The sequence below is a fragment of the Rhipicephalus sanguineus genome, chromosome 1, assembly GCF_013339695.2.
Source record: "Rhipicephalus sanguineus isolate Rsan-2018 chromosome 1, BIME_Rsan_1.4, whole genome shotgun sequence".
Taxonomy (NCBI): domain Eukaryota; kingdom Metazoa; phylum Arthropoda; class Arachnida; order Ixodida; family Ixodidae; genus Rhipicephalus; species Rhipicephalus sanguineus.
This window is the reverse complement of record NC_051176.1, coordinates 74,854,694-74,874,276: the sequence shown is the minus strand read 5'-3', so window position 1 is coordinate 74,874,276 and position 19,583 is coordinate 74,854,694.

The following is a 19,583-nucleotide window of genomic DNA, read 5'->3' as shown; positions in this document are numbered from 1 at the left end:
GGTGATATTCCAAACGGCGTTGAGAAAGCTTACTCGGGCCATGCAGGCCTTCTTGAAAGCTAGAACGCTTTCAAAGGTGGCAGTTCTGAGGGTTTTCAATCCGAGGAACATGATCGATTGTGTTCTCTACGAGTGCCACGGTTCCTCTGCATTCTGTGCAGACACAGTTACTCGTAATCACTGTATGTGGAAGATCCACATGAATCAAAGCGTAGCCATTGACACTACAGGTAACATATTTTATCCTTGCAGCGACGCGGAATGAGGACAAAGCTCACTTGCTGAAGGGCTCGCACGAGTGCTCCCGGTCTCGTTTTTGTTAGTAGCCGAAGCGTGTTGATTTCCAATTATACTGCGCTTTCTAAACAGTATCTTTGATTTGTGAACACGAGGATATCGTTTGCGCCGCATGAAAATCAACAAAGGCGCAATTAAACTCAAAATCAATGCACAGAACCCCGTCCCCATGCGGGTCTCATATACACAAGGCAAGTCGACTCGGTAAATGCCACGTGTGTAAAAAAACCGCCAGGCCTGCGCTGAAACCGCAGCACAGTCACAGCGAAAGCTGGAAGAGCAGCGTTTCTAGAGCCCGTTAAGCTCTCTTGGGGCTACAAAGCAAGTACACTAGAAAGGTGCCCACTATGCCATAAATCACAATTTTTTTGTGAAGTTGGGAAGCACCTACTAAGCCATTATTCGTCATTCTGCGGAGAAGCGAGGAACCAGCTACACGTCAGTAAGGCATCATGTGCACTTTGTTGACGCGACGACTGATGACGATGAAGAATTATGGCTCAGCCCTTTGTAATGGGTTGGAATCTTTAAACAGCCCACCATTTATGTAATTTGCAGTGGGTGACGCCCGGTCACTATTTCCCTCTCCCGTCATGCTGTATAACATACGTTGACGTGGGAGAGAGACAGGGGGGGGGGGGGGCGAAGAACTTTACTGAGACCCCGAGGAAATGGATCATGCGCTTATGGGCTTCCTTGGCAACCAATACAAGTGCACTTGCGAGGAACCCACTACGCTATAAATCAGTGGAATTTTACTGAGACCCCGAGGAAGTGGATCATGCGCTTATGGGCTTCCTTGGCAACCAATACAAGTGCACTTGTGAGGAACCCACTACGCTATAAATCATTGTAATTTTTGAGAAGTAGGGCAGCAGGCACTGTGCCATTTTTCGTCATTCTACGGAGAGCGTTGGTACCTGCTATACGCATGTAAGGCATTATGCGCACTTTGTTGATGCTGTGCCTGATGACGATGAAGAATTATGGCAGAGTCCTTTGTAATGGGTTGGAAGCATTCAACAACCTACTCGTTGCGCAATTCGCATTGTGTGACGCCTGGTTACAGAATTCGCGTTGTGCGACGCTTGGTGCTTATTTTACTCTTCTACCACGCTATATTGCATATGCTAATGTGGTTCCTTTCCGACATGAAGCCTGTATAGGACCTTTTTGCAAAGCAGTTTCAAGCACCGGCATGGCTCAGAGGTTGAATACTGGGCTCCCACGCAGAAGGCCCAGGTTCGAACCTCGTTGCATCCTGGAGTTTTTTTCTTATTTCGTTTTTTTTCTTATTTCGAGCGATACTGGTTACGGACACCGGCGGCGGCGGCGGCGGACAACTACGGCGCCAAAAACGGCCGGTGAAATGATCTCATAACAGCTTTCGCTGTAAAAAAAACTGCACCATGTGCCTTTAAGTAGCCGGAATACCTTTTGTAATCCTACTCAGCTCACAGAAACTACCAGTTCCCATTTTTCAAAAGTTGAGGCAGAAAGCTCAAGTTGTGCACGGTCTGAGAAAAGAGGGCTTGACTACTCGTCAGTTGGTAGCGAAAACCTGGTCCTTTTGGCTCAGTCAAAACGCTCAAAAATGTGTGGGGCACTGGGTATTGTTAAGAAAGGCTTTATGCTTTCAAATGTGCAAAGATCAAATTTCGATTTTTTTTTTAATTCTACCCTACCCGTGTCTTTAAAAAAACGTCGATACTCCTGCACATATCATTCTACTCTCTCTACAGACGAGGAGGAGTGAGAAAGCCTCTTCACGCCTCTGGCAACAAAGAGTGACGTGGCTGTTTCACTCCTGCATCATATGAGAGAGTTCAGAGCTTGTTTTACTCTTCCACCAAACGAGAGCTTGTATCAGAGCTTCTTTTACTGCTCCACCCCTCTGAATTGGAGGATCTGTAAAGACATGTTGGTCCAGTCATATCTCCGGCTGTCGCTCATTCGATGAAGTGACGGCGAAACATGCCTCGTGAACACGTCGCGGCGAAAACCGCTGACATCCACAAAGAAACCGCGAACACGAATGCTCGCAATTATGTTCACACGTACACTCTCACTAAGGAACCGGATATAAACTTCCTGGAGGAGGCACGCCGCAAAGTACTGAATAAAATCCTGTTTGTTCGAAAGCCTGACAAAAAAAATAAAAAATAGACGCGACTCTGTTCAAGCGGCTGCTGTGAACGGGAGGGCTCTGCATGCGTCTAGGAGCGGCGAAACATGGCACAGTATTCCTTACGACGCATGCGCGAGCAAGGAAAAAAAACAGAACGGGAGAAGAGAGCCAGACAGAAGTTCAGAATTGCCACCGAAGAGGCTGCCGCGGATCAGTGGCGTGCGCGCTGAAGCGAAGCCCTCGCGGTCTTCCCCGTTTTATCCCGTTGCCTGGATGTCGAAGTTTCCTAATTGCCCAACTGTGTTGGCCGTGTGCGCGCTGTTTGCCGGCAACTTCACTGTGTTCTCGACGCTCGACGTTAATGGCGTGTTGCGACCATAGGTGTACGCAGGGTTCTTCATTAGGCGAGTCCGAAAGAAAATAAGCTCTGCGATAAATGCGAACGTGAAAATGAAGCGATAACTTGCATCTCACAATGGCCTGCCATTGGCCCCGGCTTGCCAGGACTATAGGTCGGAAGTAAACAGCTCAATGAATGCAGCATCCGGGTGCTCGGCCACCATTATCGTCCTAAAACATGCACATTACAATTGACGTGAGAGGTCCGACTAAGGAAAGGTATGGGGAACAATTGGCACCCCCTTTAGATGACTAGCGCCTATGGTTGCGACGGCAGCGCAACATGACTTACCTCGAGCGCGTTGGCTTCGCGATGGTGTGCAAACTCAAGCGAGCTTGCCGCTGCGTACTACTGCCAAGCAGGATGATGCGCACGCAGCGTGTTTGGCACAATCGGGAATACGAACTGCCAGTGTTGCTTCTGTTTTCTCCGCTTGCGCGTCCCTATCTTCGCTCAGGTGCCTGTATATGTAGTTCTGTACAGTGTATCGCGCGGAAAGTACAGGGAAAAGCAGAAAAAAAAGAGAAAAATTGGGGGACCCTTAAGCCTCGCCTTTAAGAGCTGAACACAATAGCGAAATCCGGCCCCTAGTGCGCACTTCAACCACTAAGTGCATACTTATTAATGTGTATTGTTACACGCACACGCACACAGACACGTGCGCGCAATGTATCTATAGTAATAGTGCAAGTTTTCGACCTAAAGCACCGCTTTGTGCTAGAGTCGACACATATTTCTCACAATGCCTCACAGATGGCAGCACATTATCTAATGTTTGCTGTTTGCTTGATAAACGCCTCCTCTAGAAAGGAGGCGTTGGCTTGATGTTTTCCACTAGATGGACGTAGTTGTACATTTTTGGAGCTGTTTGCAAGTTTGTGTGTCTTTTTAGCGGCGATGGGTGCGCTATCCAGGCTTTTTTCGAAGCATGGTGTCGCGCAAAGAAAAAAAAAAAAACAAAAAAAAAACCTTGTTTGATGGCCCGCCAATGCGCCTTCAAATCGCCGAATGGGCTCATTTTCGTCGTAACACCTGCCGAACAAAATGCGTTAAGGAGGCTCCTTCCACTACATGGCATTTATGTAGTGTTTCCGAAGCAGTTGCAGGTAACATCATGGCTTTGTGTTAGGACACCTGCTTACCACGCAAATGGCTCGGGTTCGATACTCAATAGGACCGAAGGTTTTTATTGTTTATTTTATTTGCATCTTTCTCTATTTTTCGGTAACGGAGAATTTTTCGCTCACAAGCGACGCCGACACCGACGGCGGAATTTCTGCGAAACGAGCTCTCTAACGCTGTCGCCTTAGAAGCGTTAGAAGCACATACATGTGATACCTCGTGTTCGTCTAAAAAGCTACTATGAAGGCGCAGAAGCTTGGCACGGCCAGTCAATTGACGCGCGAATACGCCTCAATAAAAACATTTTGTGCGGTGTAATATCTTTGCTCGCTATAAAGCATGAATGAGGCAGCATGCTTTCAGGAAACATGAACTTGAGGGACAGGCCGTGGTTATCACGCCGTCATATCGTAGGTGCACAAAGCTAACTTCATTTTCATTGTATGCTGTTGTAATACTTGTCCGCCTAGGTGGTATAATAATGGTTTCCTGTGCTCGGCGGCTCACCCGGAAGTCGCGACTTCGTTCCTGGCAGCGGAATTCGAGAAGCCCGTGCATTGTGCGATGTCGGTGCACGTTAAAGAACAGCAGATGGGTGAACTTTCCGGAGCCCTCCGCTACGGTGTGCCTTGTAACCACACCAATATTTTTGGCACGTAAAGCCCCAGATATTACTATTATTATCTCCCATACTTGATTCGTTTGTGTTTATCCTCAGTCTCGGTGTTGACTTGTGCCCATTATTAACAAGTGGCATCATAGTGCGCTCTCGTTTTCCAGCGTTTACGGTGGATACAGTAAACCACCCTGGGCGCCCTTGTTCCGCCGCCGTGCAACTGCGGGAATTCATCGAGGCGCCGAATGTCAGTGAGTGAGAAGACTATTCGATAATAATTTTCCATTGCGCACGATAAAAATGTCTTATCATGGGGCCTTAACGTCACTGGGTTGGATTTAATTAGGAGCGAATAAATTATGCTGCAGAGAAATAATTATGGCCATATTAAGTGACAGTCGTCTGCTAAGTGACAGCGTGTGTTGTGAAGGGCTTTTTTACGGTATGCTCACTTAATTAGGGACATATATGAGCACAATAAGTTATCAGGCTTTCATGTGAATATTCTTAGTATATTAGGATATGTGTGAGCTGCGCCAGACAAATTCAGTTGCATAAATGGGAGTCAGTTCAGCGCAATCAAGATGGCAGAGGGACATTCATAAAAATTGTGACTCGCGCAGTACTGTTATGAAGTTCTGAAGCGAGCCTAAGCAGGCATTAAATATTTGCCACTAAAAAAAGACGTATGTTCAACGAGAACAAGACGCCTTTCGTCATTTTTTAAGGTTCACTTCTGCAAATCACATGCGACCTTCCTATATTCATGTTTCTTGGTGGATGCAAATATTGAATTTAGCAGAGCACCAGAAAGTAGTAGACAATGACACAAAGATGATCAGAAGACTCCATCCCAAACTAAAAAAAGGATGTGCTGTCATGTACCTAGTCTATGTTGTAGCATGCTTTGAGCTCTTCCATTATCATGATGCCTAACAAACAACTAAATCTATGAGACACTTAAACGCCAAAAGAACAAGTGCAGAGTGAGTTTTAAACTGCAAATATTTTTTTGGTCTCACTGACAGAGGAAAGGCAAATTTGGTAGGCGCCTGTACTGTGAAACTTATGAATGTTTCTGCAGCTGGCAACAGTACCCTACTGAACTTGACGTCTGTATTTCGAAATGCTCCAAGACTTAAAAGCGAAGGAAGGAAAGAATAATTGGGGCAGCTACGCGCCATTGGGCCGAAGATTGAGGAAGCAGCAGAGCTGGTGGCGTTGCTCTCCTCCTTTCCATCCTCCTCACCCTTCCTTCTCTTTCCCACCCCTTGCTATAGTATGCTATACATGGCTATGCTTGCTCTCTCTTTTTTCTCTCTTTTTTGTGTCTGTTTCTTTCTATCTTTTTCTCTCTTCATCTATTCTTTTCCTGCCTTTCCAACCGTTTTTCCTTCTTCACTTTCTTTCTCTGTGTTTCGCTTTCCCTCTCTCTTAGTACTCGTTCTCTCGCATTCTATTTTTTTATCTCTCCCCTTTCTCTCTCTCTATTTTTCTCTGTCTCCGTTTTTCTATCTCTTTCTCTGTATTTCTTTCTTTCCCCGTTTTTCTATCTCTGCCTCTGTCTCTATTGCTCTCTTTCTCCGTTTTTCTATATCTTTCTTTCTCTCTCTGTACTCGTTCTCTCGCCCAACAGAGTTATTGCACCCCACGCCGGACAAATAGGCACGTGTTGTTGGAGTGAAGCAGAAGATGAAGAAGAGGACGGAGAGCGCGCGTGCCGGTTCATGATGATGATAGTTTTCCGGTCACGCCACGCAGCATAACGAAAAGTTTAACAGCTCCGCTGCAACAACAAAGAAAATTAGCGCAGCTTGCACTAAGTCGCGCAAGGCTGGGTCACAGCGGAGCTGGTGGGCCCGTAACTGGTCTTGGCTTGGCTAGGCTCTTACCCTCTCACGTCTCTTCCCCCCCCCCCCCCTTGCTATACTATACTATATTTGGCCATGCTTGCTTTCTCTTTTGTATCTTTTTTTTAGCCTGTGTTTTTATATATCTTTCTCTCTGTCTATTTGTTTCGCTGTCTTTCTATCTTTTTCTGTCTTTCTTCCCTTTATTTCTCTCTTTTTAACACTGAAGCCGTTAAAGCTTGAACGTGTGTTTAGGTGAGAACGTCAGTGCATGTCCTCAGACCCCTTTAATATTGCTCAAAAAATATATTGCTGTTCGAGTCCCCAGGACCACGAAACCATTCTTAGTTTTGCGAACAAAAATTCTGCCGCAGTCAAAAAAAATTCGGAAGTCTCCCTTCAGCAGAATCACTTTTTGCGAATCGCGCGGAAATGGGATTTAGACGAGGTCCTAAAAAATAAGTATTGCAGCAGTAAGTCTCAAACCTTTTCTTCGCATGCTACCAGTAACGTATGTTTACAAAATATTGTTATGTGGCAGTTTTGTGGCACGTATTTTGTGAAAAAATTGGATACGGCACATCGCTCAATAATGCTCTAGTTTCGGACTTTTCCGCATCGCGTCTACAATACTCTGAATTTCTAAAAATTTCCCAGTGTTGCCATGCATTAGTTTAACAAGTGAGTTAAATATGATTGCCAAGAATGATGTGAAACGCAAACAAAAAATTCATAAGTGAAGGCATGTGTCTAAAAATGCAATACTTTGAAACGCCATTAAAAAAGGCACCTTCGGTTTTCTTTAAGCTCCCCAGAATTAAAGCCCAGTGTGTGCTATAACTTAATCTAAAAAAATCATGTTGCATTATTTTTGTGAGATCGCAGCTACAAAGCCACCAAAGCGTCCAAATTGACGTTCAGGCGCAACCACTTAAATCAGCGAGCATTTAGCTATATTTGCTTGTGTGATGATTTTTAGGTCTTAAATTGTTCTCTCGTATTTACGAAACACCAACTTGACAGAAAAAAAGGCGACGAGTTGCTTAGGATGCAAATTTGTACACGTGTGTGTTTGAACTCGTTGTATTAGGCTCCTGGCGAAAGCAATGAGAAAAAGATCGTCTAGATGCGCACTCGAGTCTGGTTTTCGCATGCAACAGTTTATTCAGTCCTAATACACACAGGACGCGAGAGAGGCATTGAAGGAAGACTGAATCAACGCAGAAAGTGTCCTGGAGACGGCACCCACGGTCACCGCCTTCTATCGCCTGGTGTAGGACGTCCAAAATGACGTTTCCCCTTTCATCGCCATCTTGAAAAGAGAAATTTTTGTTAAGTAAAGGAATAAGTTTAGCTTTCAGTAACATTTTATCACGAAGAAAATTATTGAGACACAAACGCATCTTTACATTTTACGCCGATCTGTTTGAAGAAACTGAATAAGTGTTCAAGATGGAGAACGTTTCCTCTGGCATAAAGCTCATTAACAAGGCGCCATCCAAATCGTTTATACTCCGAAAGTTCCGCTTATAGCTAATCGTTTTCTTGTGCTTGTTCAGATAGCGCTGAACACTCTCTGTGAGCTGTGCGACTGAGCCATAAATCTCAGGGGAGTACAAGAAGCGCATCCATACTCAGACAGGCTGCTCAGTAGAGGACCGTCCGGCAGTCGCCCCCTGACCCCCTTGCTATACTATATTATACTATTTTGCTACGCTCTCCTAGCATGCCTGGATAGCCGAGTGATGACGACGCTTGCCTTCGGATCAGGGGGACGCGTGTTCGAGTGCCGCCTAGCCAAGAAATCTTTTCGCCAAGCATTTCGCTCTTTCTCTTTCTTTCGCTCTCTCTCTCTACTCGTTCTCTCGCCCATCAGAGTTATTGCATCCCACGCCGGACGAATTGGCGCGCGTGTTCTGGCAGCGAAGCAGAACAGGAAGAAGAAGAAGGCGATGAAGAGGACGAAGAGAGCGCGTGTCGGTTCCTAATAATGATAATTTTTTTATCTACGACACACGGCAAACCTCGATCATAACATGTCTGCTGTCGAACTCCTACAGCGCGTGTGTGCCACCGAAATTGGGCAAGTGCAACTGCTCGCCCACACTGGCCCACTAAAAATTAACAAGGGATCACGCGGGCGGCAAACGCCGATTAAGAAATTCTGTAAAGACGTAACCAGCATTTGAGCTCTGCTTTAAAAGAAATAAATAAATATGAAGACAGGCACGTTAGCCAGCTGTTACACTGGCTGACCACCCTGTGCAAGAGAAGGTGGTAAGAGAGATGCCCAGACAGCCCCAATACCATTGTAGAGGACAGACGTTCCAAGAGGGGTTCACTCGTTTGCTGACACAATGTCGCAAACGAGTGACCCGAGTGTCTGGAACCGTCGCCTACATGAACATCGAGGAAGCTCTAAGTTTTATCGCACCTTTCCCGCCATGACGCAAGTTTACTGTGCCGCCTGTGGTTAGGAGTGGCTTTCACGAAGCCGTACTCTTTTCGCATAGGAATGGCACACACCGCTAGAGGCGACTCGTGCAATAGCGACGAAACGATAGAACATCTACTGTGTTTCTGTGAACGTTTTGTGAATGAACGAAACGTTCTGCGCAATGCGCTGAACAAGCTAGACGACCGACCGTTTTCCGAAGAGAAGATCCTCGGATCGTGGCCCTACGCATCGCAGGCCAGCAAAGCGACGCGAGCATTTCTACTGTTTTTAAAATCGACCGGTTTAACCGACCGCTTGTGTGCATTCAATGGACAGGCGCATATGTACCCTGACAGTGCCTTCTTCCCTCTTCTTTCTTTCTTTTAATCCCGTCATCCTTTTCCCCCAGTGTAGGGTAGCAAACCGGACGCGCGTCTGGTTAACCTCCCTGCCTTTAATTCATTTCCTTCCTCCTCCTTCTGTAAAAAAAAACATTACAGAACATTGAACAAAAAGAAAGATGAATACGACACACCTTTAAGTCTGTTTCTAAGATCAGGGGCAGTATTCATAAAACTCACTTACGATCAAATCTTCACGTCAGACGAATTTTGTCGCGTAAGTCGATTCACGAAGCGAAAAAAAAAAACGTCGTAGGAGCCCATCATTATCACATGGACCGCTGCGATAAAGAGCGCTGTGAATGTCCAGGAACATGTCAGCGATGGTGATGCAGTTGCTATATTTGCTGACGTCAACGAAAAAGGCTCGTAAGGGGATTCACAACGCAAACATTTGCGCAAAAATAGCGTGCCTGAGAGGAAATCCTAAGAGTGGTCCGGACCGCTCTTAGGAGCAACAAAACTTTCGTTAGGAGCAACAAAAACACTCATAATTCGCAAATCCTTTGTGTTTTCTAGGTTTAAAAAAAGCTCCTGCACACTCTATGATAAGGTGGCTATGTTAGATAAATGAACATTAGCTGTTTTCTTGTAACATTGCGTAACATGAGTAGCATAGTGAACTCATGTTTGGCCGGCTTCTTGCGCTTAGTGTAAAGCCGAAATAGAAGATACTTTATCGGCTTGTGCCTCACTGTTAGGCAGAACTTTATCGCCTTCAAAATGAATATCCTAGTTATACATTTATATCATAAAATATATTTTCAAAACCTTAATTGTTGGTGTCGAGATGTTGAGACTTGTTTTCTTGTTTTTTTTATTATTTATTCACAGATGTCATCGGCTTCTGAAAATTTGACAGCTAGAGCTGTTAGCACATACTTATCAGCTGCACACTTTTACGCATGGTACGGTTGTAACAATTGTCTGTATTTTTCTATGTTCCAGCAGTATCATGGGGGCAGGTGCCCCAAGGTCATGTATTGTGTATCTCGAACAGAACACACAAGGCCAACAAGCAGAGAGCGACTACCTATGACACTGTTCTGCTGTTCAAAGTGCATGTCAACACAAAGAATGCATTGTGATTGCTGGAACAGTTTGAATTGTATGGTGAAAATCTACACAGCTGCAATTTTATTTCTGAGCAGTGCATCATTCAGCAGTTCCTTGCATTTTAGGATTCAAAATTAATTAAATTCTGCATTTAATTTACCAAAACATGACAATTATGTTATGCGCACTGTAGGACACTGTGCAAATTAATTTCGGCTACCTGAAGTTTTTAACATGCACGTAAATCAAAGTGCATGCGTGTCTCTGCATTTCACTGCCATTGGAAACAGCAGCCACAGTCGGTAACCGAAACCGTGTTTTCCTGCTTGGTAGTGCAAGAATTCAAGCCATTGAAACAGGTAAGTTTGCACTTGGTGGATTTAGTCATTCAGGACACACGCATTAGTATAGCACGCTTGACTTTATGTGTATATAAGCTCTGGAAAGTCCTTCTCCATGGAATATTTAGGTGGAAGAGGATCGTCACTATTCCAAGTATATCCAACACCAGGATTTAGCACCTGTGTAATGTTATCCAATTTCCTGTCTCTCCTCTTCAACAGTCAAGCACTCTCTACGTACTGTGTAAGTTTTAACTTTTTTTTTCATAGAGTGTTTGCTGGCTTAGGTTTCTTCATAATGTAATTGTATACTCTGCAAATAGTTTTATCATCTATGCAGCTTTGCTCCTATACTGCTGAAAGTATTTATTGCATTTTGTATAGTAATTATACCATGCATAACCACTATAACATAACCACTAGCACCGTAACCACATCAGCACCATAACCATAAGCACCATAACCACTAGACCGCCGTGGCGGGGTCAGGGACCGAGACAGAAGACACAAACACAGTGATGTGTTTGTGTCTTCTCTCTCTGTCCCTGTCGTTTTGCGCTGCTGCGTGTAATGAATCCCACTCAACTAGCACAGAAACGTGTCCCGACAAAGGCAGTCATCTTGGCCGGAAGCAATTAGGTCGCCGCGTGTCCCTTGATTTTCTTGAAAACACCGTGATATCTGACCGGCGCTCGAATAGCCAGCGACGTCAAAAGTAATTGCCCAGTAACTGGGTTTCGGGACTGGGGGCTCTTGCGATGGTAGTGGTTAGAGGCAAAAATGAAACTCTTGTTTCTGTAATCCACGAGGGAGCACGACACAGCGTTGTTGGGTCTAAAAGGGAGTGAAAGAAGAGAGCGGAAGGGCCACCTTTTCAAGGAAAGAGTGCCCGCAACACATAACCTCATCTGAAGGAAAAATTGTAGCGCAAAGCAACACAGTGACAGACAAAGAGCACGGGACTGGCGCTAACTTCCAATTGTGTTTATTGAAGAAACGTACGTACACATATAAGCAACACAAGAGCAGCAAGGGCGCGACACTCGCGATAATCAGGCAGAAAACTAAGCGGGAAATCATATCTATAAGCATTGTCAGCAGGATATCATATTTGGCAAACATTGCATAACAAGAATGCTCCATGGCTTTGGCGGTTGCACGCGCGTTCTACAGATTGCTATTTTGAAACTGCCAGAGGAAGGAAAAAGGACCAAATAATAAGCAACAAAAAACTTGCAGATTGTTCATAAGATTGGTTCTTACATGGAGATAAGAACGGTTCTGGATGAACAGAAACTAGGAAACAATGCGTCAAACGTAAAAACGATGCTTCAGTATACATCACAGGCGAAGTATTCCGAGCCTAACCAATCAGAAAAACCAAAGAACAAAAAAACAAACAAAAATCTTTGTTTTTTCTCTTTTTTCTCTAACGAAAGCGCGTGTGCTTCTGCGAGTCGGAAGCGCGTGTGCTTCTGTCGTTTTCTCATGTAATGAAAAAACGACAACAAAACTTGAAGGTCCAATTGGATGCGTCAAAAAACAAAAAAATCCAACAAGAAATAACGGCAACAAGACTTAAACGTACAACGCGGCGTCAATAAAACAGAAAATGTGAAAGTAAGACAAACCGAATGACGTGAAAATTAAACCTGTCCTTCCAAGAAGGTCACTTCATTATTCACGAGTGTTATTGAAGGCGTGCAAACGCAGTTGTCACCAGTGTTTAAATTATAGTAGGCTTAACTATCTCCCTTTCCGTCATATCTAGTGCCTTCTTTAGAACACTTGTGAGCGCATACTCAGGTGTGCACCCGCATCTTTTCCAATGCTCGGCCAAATGCCCTCCCGAGTTGTTCTTAACAGACAGCGCGTGCTCTCTGGCCCTCTCATTGAAACACCAACCCGTTTGTCCTATGTAAACTTTTTCGCAGCTGAGGGGGATCTTATATACGACATTGGTATCACATTCGGTGAAAATAGTGTCACGTCTGTTGCTCTTTCTTTTTGACGTCATGGAGCATACCTTCGAGAGCTTGCATGGAGCCGTGAACACGACATTGACATTGTACTTTGAGTGTACCTTTTTTCAAGTTTTGCGAGATACGGTGTACGTACGGTATAGATATCGTGGGTTGCCGCTGACGCTCATTAGAGTCATTGCTTCCAGGACCTTCAAGCTTCTTCAGAAGGGACTCGCACACACTTGAGACCAACAAAGCAGGGAAATTTGAAGCGTTAAGGCGGGCAATTCTTGTTATGCAGTGTTTGAAAAATATGATTTCCCTACGAACAATGTTTACAGATATGATTTCCCGCTTATTTTACTGCCGGATTATCGCGAGTGCCTTGCCCTTGCTTCTCTTGCGTTGCTTATATATGTACGTACCTTTCTTCAATAAACACAGTTGGAAGTTAGCGCCAGTCCCGTGCTCTTAGTTTGTCCGTGTGTTGCTTTACGCTAGAATTTTTCTTTCAGAAGTCATGAACCAACTAGCCCAAGAAAACGTTTTGCTAAGACAGAACCTCAGGCCGTGCTACCTGTTTTTCCACTGAAAAAAAAAAATTGGTGGTTGCTCGGCGAAACTGCGAATCGAACCCGCATTGCAGTCGGACGCTGTAACGACTCGACCACCGCTGCCGTGCTTCAGATGAGAGCTGGCCACTGTAGCACTTACTTCATTGTTAATATATCCTCTTTCCCTCGAAAAACAGCTAATGCAAAACGTCCGGTGAAGTCGATCAAACAGAGAAAAAAAAGCTCGGAATTGTGAATGCATTCGCCTTAGGAGACTCGAAGGTGAAAGACATCAAGCGATGCTATACTACCGCGCACTTTATATCGACGTGCGGCATCACTAATCAACTATCGCTCATTAAGTGGCACTAATGTCACTTTCACTAAATAAATCAATACTAAATCTGTTTCGATTATTGTCATTTAAAAAACTTTCACTAATCAAATCGCTACTCATTTAATTTGCTTCGATTCTCATATATAGGCACAGTCACACTTTCGCTCACTTTTGTATAGCTTTTCCTACCACAGACGATAGTTAGTAACCCGAACGCCGCACTTTTATGCTCACCAAGCATCCGATGCTGCTCCACGGAAGCTTTCCATGACATCTACTGCACCAGGTGGTCGTGTTCTGGGTGATGCCGCGAGAGATCGAACATGCCTGTCCGGTCGATATTTTTGCTTTGGCTGGGTGTTTTATACGTTATGTGGGCGCATTCAAAATGCACGGAACCGAAAATTTTATTTCCAAGAAACGCTCCCAGCGCGCCAAAAAAATAATTGAAGGTGTCGGCGCGGGCCTCCTGTTCTTGTTCACTCAATGTTTTCGGATTTCGCGGCCGAATTTAACGCGAACTATAAATTATTTGTCGAAAAATTCTTTTGCTCGTTTTAATACGCATTACTGTTGATTACATCCATGCTCTTTTTATGCCGTCCTGAAAAGGAAAAAAATGTGAAAAAATGTCAAACACGGCCAAAATAAAAAAAAGTGTGCTAAGTTTGAGGTGCCTTGGCGCCTTTCCTATTATGAACAGAAACTTCCAAACATTTTCAAATAATGAAAAGAGCTTTTGCAGCATTTTTACGGAAGGTCATTTTCCTACAAGCAGTGTGAAAAAAGAAAAAGATTGTTAAAGAAGCGAGTTTTTTTCAAAACAATTAATTTTCAAAAAATAAAATAAAAAAAAACTCCGGTCTCAATTTTGACGACAATTTTTTATCGAAGAGCACTTATGTCAGTGAACACACAGTTGTAATATCATATGTCATCATTTGCTTTGTTCACGAGATATAACGGGCTAAATGACCCTTGCTGTGCGTGCTAACTTCAGTGCGACTGATGCTTATCAGCTTGCATTGTGCGCGAATCTCAGTTTTAATTATTCTGCTGCAGCACAACCTTGCTCTGGCGGCTTTTCGTCTAGAAAAATGTATTCGAAAACTACTTTATTTGCGTCTAGGGTGTGCGGCGCCGGGCTGCTGCCGCTCTCTAAATTGCTAACGCGTGCGCAGTTTGCAGCTTACAACCTCATCTTACCCAGCCATTATTCGCTAATGAGAAGCACACGAGAAACCGTAAGCACATGGTTTAGGTGACTTTGTCAAAACTCTCCTTGCACACCAAACAAATAATCTGTATGCAGCGAAGGCCAGCTTAATATGTAACTAAATGCCACAATCAGCAGGCGCGCTGTTATGCAGTTGCTTTCTCACTGCCTGCTTGCTTGCCTTCCATTACGTGCACTGTAGGCTCTAACCAGTGTTGTACGGAACGTCGTTCCTAGGAACGCCGTTCCGTACAGCACCGGTTCCTCCAAAAACGCCATGTTCCGTACGCCATGTTCCGTACAACACGGCGTTCCTCAAAAAAGGAACTAGTTCCTTTTTGAAGAACGCCACCGTTCCATTAAGGATCGGTGGAACTGTAACGGTAACTCGTTACGTTTACGTAGGAACGGCATAGGGAAAGGCGTTCCTTTTGTAGACGTTCCTCGGCATTGTACAGGTTCCCGCGTACCACACAGCATGCAGAACAGGGTGAATGGGCGACCGCGTGAGGCGCAAGAATCTACCGCTCGCCTGTCACTTGACTATGCTTTAAGACGGCCGCCGGGGGCGCAGCGAAGCGCGCGATGTCAAGACCGACCACGCGTGGAAAGAACATTTGAGGAGTTGATGTTTCTATCTATCTAGCCGCCTACGTCTGGGTGCTTTTCTGATCACCTCCTTAACTTGGTGTAGACCAAAATTGGCATGGGAGGGTAAAAGAATTTGACGAATATGACTGTCGGGTCATAATATGAATGACGTCAAAATCCTGTCGCGTACGTCGTCAAACGCTTTCCTCCAGACACGTGTGGCTCATACTCGTTTGGCACGGGCCGCGGTGTACGGGTGTGCGCCATAGTTGGTTGGCAGTGTATATCTACACTGGAACGGCGAGAACAGACATTGGGAATTTAAATGCGAGAGCGTTGAGAAAAACCGACATCGGCAGCGTTGACCCGACGACTGGAAAGATTATTAAGAATTAAGGTCCCAGCAGGAATCGAACCCAGGCCTTCTGCGTGGCAGTCAGGCATTCTACCACAGAGCCACGCCAGGCCTAGAAACTGCTTTGAAAAAATACACTATGCAGGCGTAATGACGTTGCATGGTCAATTGTTTCTGTGGTGCTGGCTATCTAATTTTATAACAAAACAATAAACGCTACACATGTATTGATACGGTACATGCGTCATGTCAGGTTAAGGTCTCTGCTTACAGTGTTGGCTCCGCTTTTATAGCAGTCTAATAAACATTACAGCAACTGAATTCAAGCGTCGCTCGATCCCGGATGAATACGCTAACGAAATTTACGTATGATATTCATATCATCGCACCGTAAAGTGCACTTTGTTTCGATAATACCGACGTGTATGCTCTAACTTGATTGCTGACGTTACGCCAGACCGTAAGTCACCCTTTAAACGCATGTGTTTTCGACGTGTCTGGTAAGCCCTCGATGTGCACACACCTACTACACTTACAAAAATACGTCCATCTACCTCGTAACGCTTGGCTCAAACCAAAAACGCAGCACAGAATTACGCGCTGACTTCTTCGCATGATACCGATTCCCACAAGGCGTGGGATCTGGCGAATTTTTATTGGTTTTATGTTCGCGCCCTACCGACTGCGAAGCTTCAACCCAGTTCCAGGGAATGTTTCTCTCGTCGCGTGGTCTTTAGCGGCTGGCTCGATCGTCCCTTTAGTATCTCGTGCATGCCGCCGGCAGCTTTCGACACATCTGTCCTTTGAAACCCGGTTGCGTGGATAGCGGGGAAGAGGACCGAAACGCAGTGGACGCGGGTGCTGCAGTGGCGCCTGCCCGGTGCCTTCGATGGTTTCGTTTGGGCAGGAATCCCTCCAACATACGAGTTATCTCCGCGGCTATCAGTCAATAACTTTTATTATAGTTCAGTTCGTCAGCCGCCGCAGCGATGACGTCTGTCATGCAATGCACGATACGCGTACATCCAGGGCTACATTCTTGTTCCGCACGCTGAGCTTGTTCCATCGCCCCTATGAACACGGTTGACTTGTCCCTATTTGTGTACAACACGGCAGTACCCTCAAGCACTTGATGGAACGGCTCTTCTACATTGCCAACGAAATGCTGACGAGAAAACAGGTTCCTCCGTCGGATACCAACATCGAGATGCATTTCTTGCTGAGTGCGAACAAGGGATTTTACTAAGTTGCGAATATGCATCCTGGACATTATTTTCTACTCACACTGCGATATTGAATCAGCACTCATTAAACGCCTATGTATTGTTCAGTTCGATGTGCTTTCCTGTGCAAGAAACTTATTTATAATGGTGCATGTGTGGGAATTTCTATTTGAATATATGAAGCGCAGTATATTCTGACGGCGCACTTGAAGACTGACCTGGAAAGTACTCCATGTGTTGCACTTTTAATAGACGAGCACGAAAGTTGCAGTTGCAGTCTGTAGTATGGCCGCGGTGGTCTCTAAAACATTTTCCTAGGAGCATTTCTTTAGATTCATTTTATCTACATATAACCTACTGCCGGCGATATCAAATACGTAAAATATATGTAGCTCAATGTCAGCTTTATATTTCTCACTTTATTTAGCGTCAGGGTATGTATATTTTGACTGAAATTTTAAATGTAATGTTAATGTAACGACACGTTCCAATTTTCGAAATGTAACTGGAACGAGTTCCTTTCACGCTAAGGGAACTTGTAACGGGAACTCGTTCCAAGATTGGGAAGGAACGAGGAACGAGCTTTCGTTCCTGTTTTAGAGGAACGTGTACAACACTGGCTCTAACCATCTTTCCCATTCGACGCACACTGTGCCTAAACAACATTTATAAAAAGTTAGCTCAGTCATTTCCGAGCCGTTTATTTCACTTCCCGCTAGCACATGTTTTCGACGTAGCAGATAACGTCTTCCTGTGTCATCTCAACCTTTACCTCAGCGTTTCAGCAGCCAGGAAACATGCGGTGCGGCATGATTAAGCCTTAAGTGGCCGAAGCTGCCCAATTGATAATGTTTTGTCGGCACTTCAATAAAGTACTTTCCCACGCCGAGAATAGCAGAGGTCACTGGTGGCGCCAGACGGACATTAGCCTTAGTTTCGACAACGAGTGTGCCGTACAAATTAATTATCACAGCCCAAAGCGCTTAGACACCCTTGGTCATAAAATGTGAAACCACGAGCAGTTCTGGAAACTCATTCATGACAGCTGCGAAGAAGGGACATAATGGGTGCGGCGCCGTTCAGTATAAACGTTTCGACATTGTCTAGCTGTTCACTACACGCGATGCGCGTGGCCCCTGGCTACGTCTGAGTTTCTGTGCCAATTATTTAGGCGTTCACAAAAAGAAGATTGCTGAGAAAAACAATTTCGTTGCGCAAGTTTTTTTCCTTGCGTTTTTTGTTGTTGCCTACCTCCAGAAGCTACTGTCACAGGCTGAGGATCTTCGCGACACCTGCGAGGTCTGCTAGCATTGCCTTACGCGCCTGAATAAAAACCTGTCTACATCTAACCGCGATGAGGTAGACCAGGCATTTCTTCAGGAAGAGGAAGCGATTGATATCTTGAACGGGCGTGCCCACCTTTCCTCTGATGCTTGTAGGCGAGGTTGTAGGGCGCACACTGAGTACATGTTAGCCCTTTAGATGGCGGCAGCAGCCCACTTTCGCACACGCTAGGCACAAGTAAAATCTTACAACACATTTTTCTTGACGAAAAGCCACCAGAGCAAGGTGTTGCTGCAACAGAATAATTAAAACTGAGATTTACGCATGATGCAAGCTAATAACAACCATCAGTCGCACTGAAGTGAGCAAGCACAGCAAGGGTCATTTTGGCCCGTTATATCTCGTGAACGAAGCAAATGAGGACATATTAAATTAAAACCGTATGTTCATTCACATAATCTCTCTTCGATCAAAAATTGTCGTGAAAGTCGAGACCGGAGTTTTTTAGTTTATTTTTTGAAAATGAACTTTTTTGGAAAAATTCGCTTCTTTAACTATTTTTTTCTCTTTTTTCTCGCTGCCCGTTGGAAAATGATCTTCCGTATAGATGAAAATGTTTGGAAGTTTCTGTTTATAATTGCAAAGGCGCCAAGGCGCCTCGAACTTAGCACACTTTTTTGATTTCGGCCGTATTTGCCATTTTTTCACATTTTCTTCCTTTTGAGGACGGCATAAAAAGAACATGAATGTAATTCACAATAATGCGTATTAAACCGAGCAAAAAATGTTTCCACAAGTAATTTATAGTTCGCGTTAAATTCGGCCGCGAAATTTGAAAACATTGCAGTGAGCAAAAACAGCAGGCCCGCGCCGCCACCTTGAATTATTTTTTTGGCGCGCTGGGAGCGCTTCTTGGAAATAAGATTTTCGGTTCTGTGCACTTTGAATGTGCCCACATAACATATAAAAAACCCAGGCAAAACAAAAGCATCGACCGGACAGGCATGTTCGATCACTCGTGGAATCACCCTTCTAATCTTCTCCTCTGTCGCTTCGATTTCACGCTTTCGCAAAGACGGAATGAGGGTCACGCGAACGCGGTCTTTCCCACCCCTTTTTTTAATCGCGCGAACGCGCAGCACGCGCACCTCCATTCTCGAGGCGCGCGTGTGGACACGTCACTTGAGGCCGCGACACGTGAACGCCACTGATTTTATGTTTGCTCATGCAAACGCCGCATGGACGTAGTGACTGCGCCATGTTTTCCGAAATGCATTCGTGCATAGAAACATCCCGACAAGTGTTTCTCGTTTTACGTGTTCACATGTATAAGCGTACACGATTGCTGTCGCATTCCGGCCCTGTCAAAATGCTGCGGTCAAATGAACCTGCGACATTACGCTGATGATGC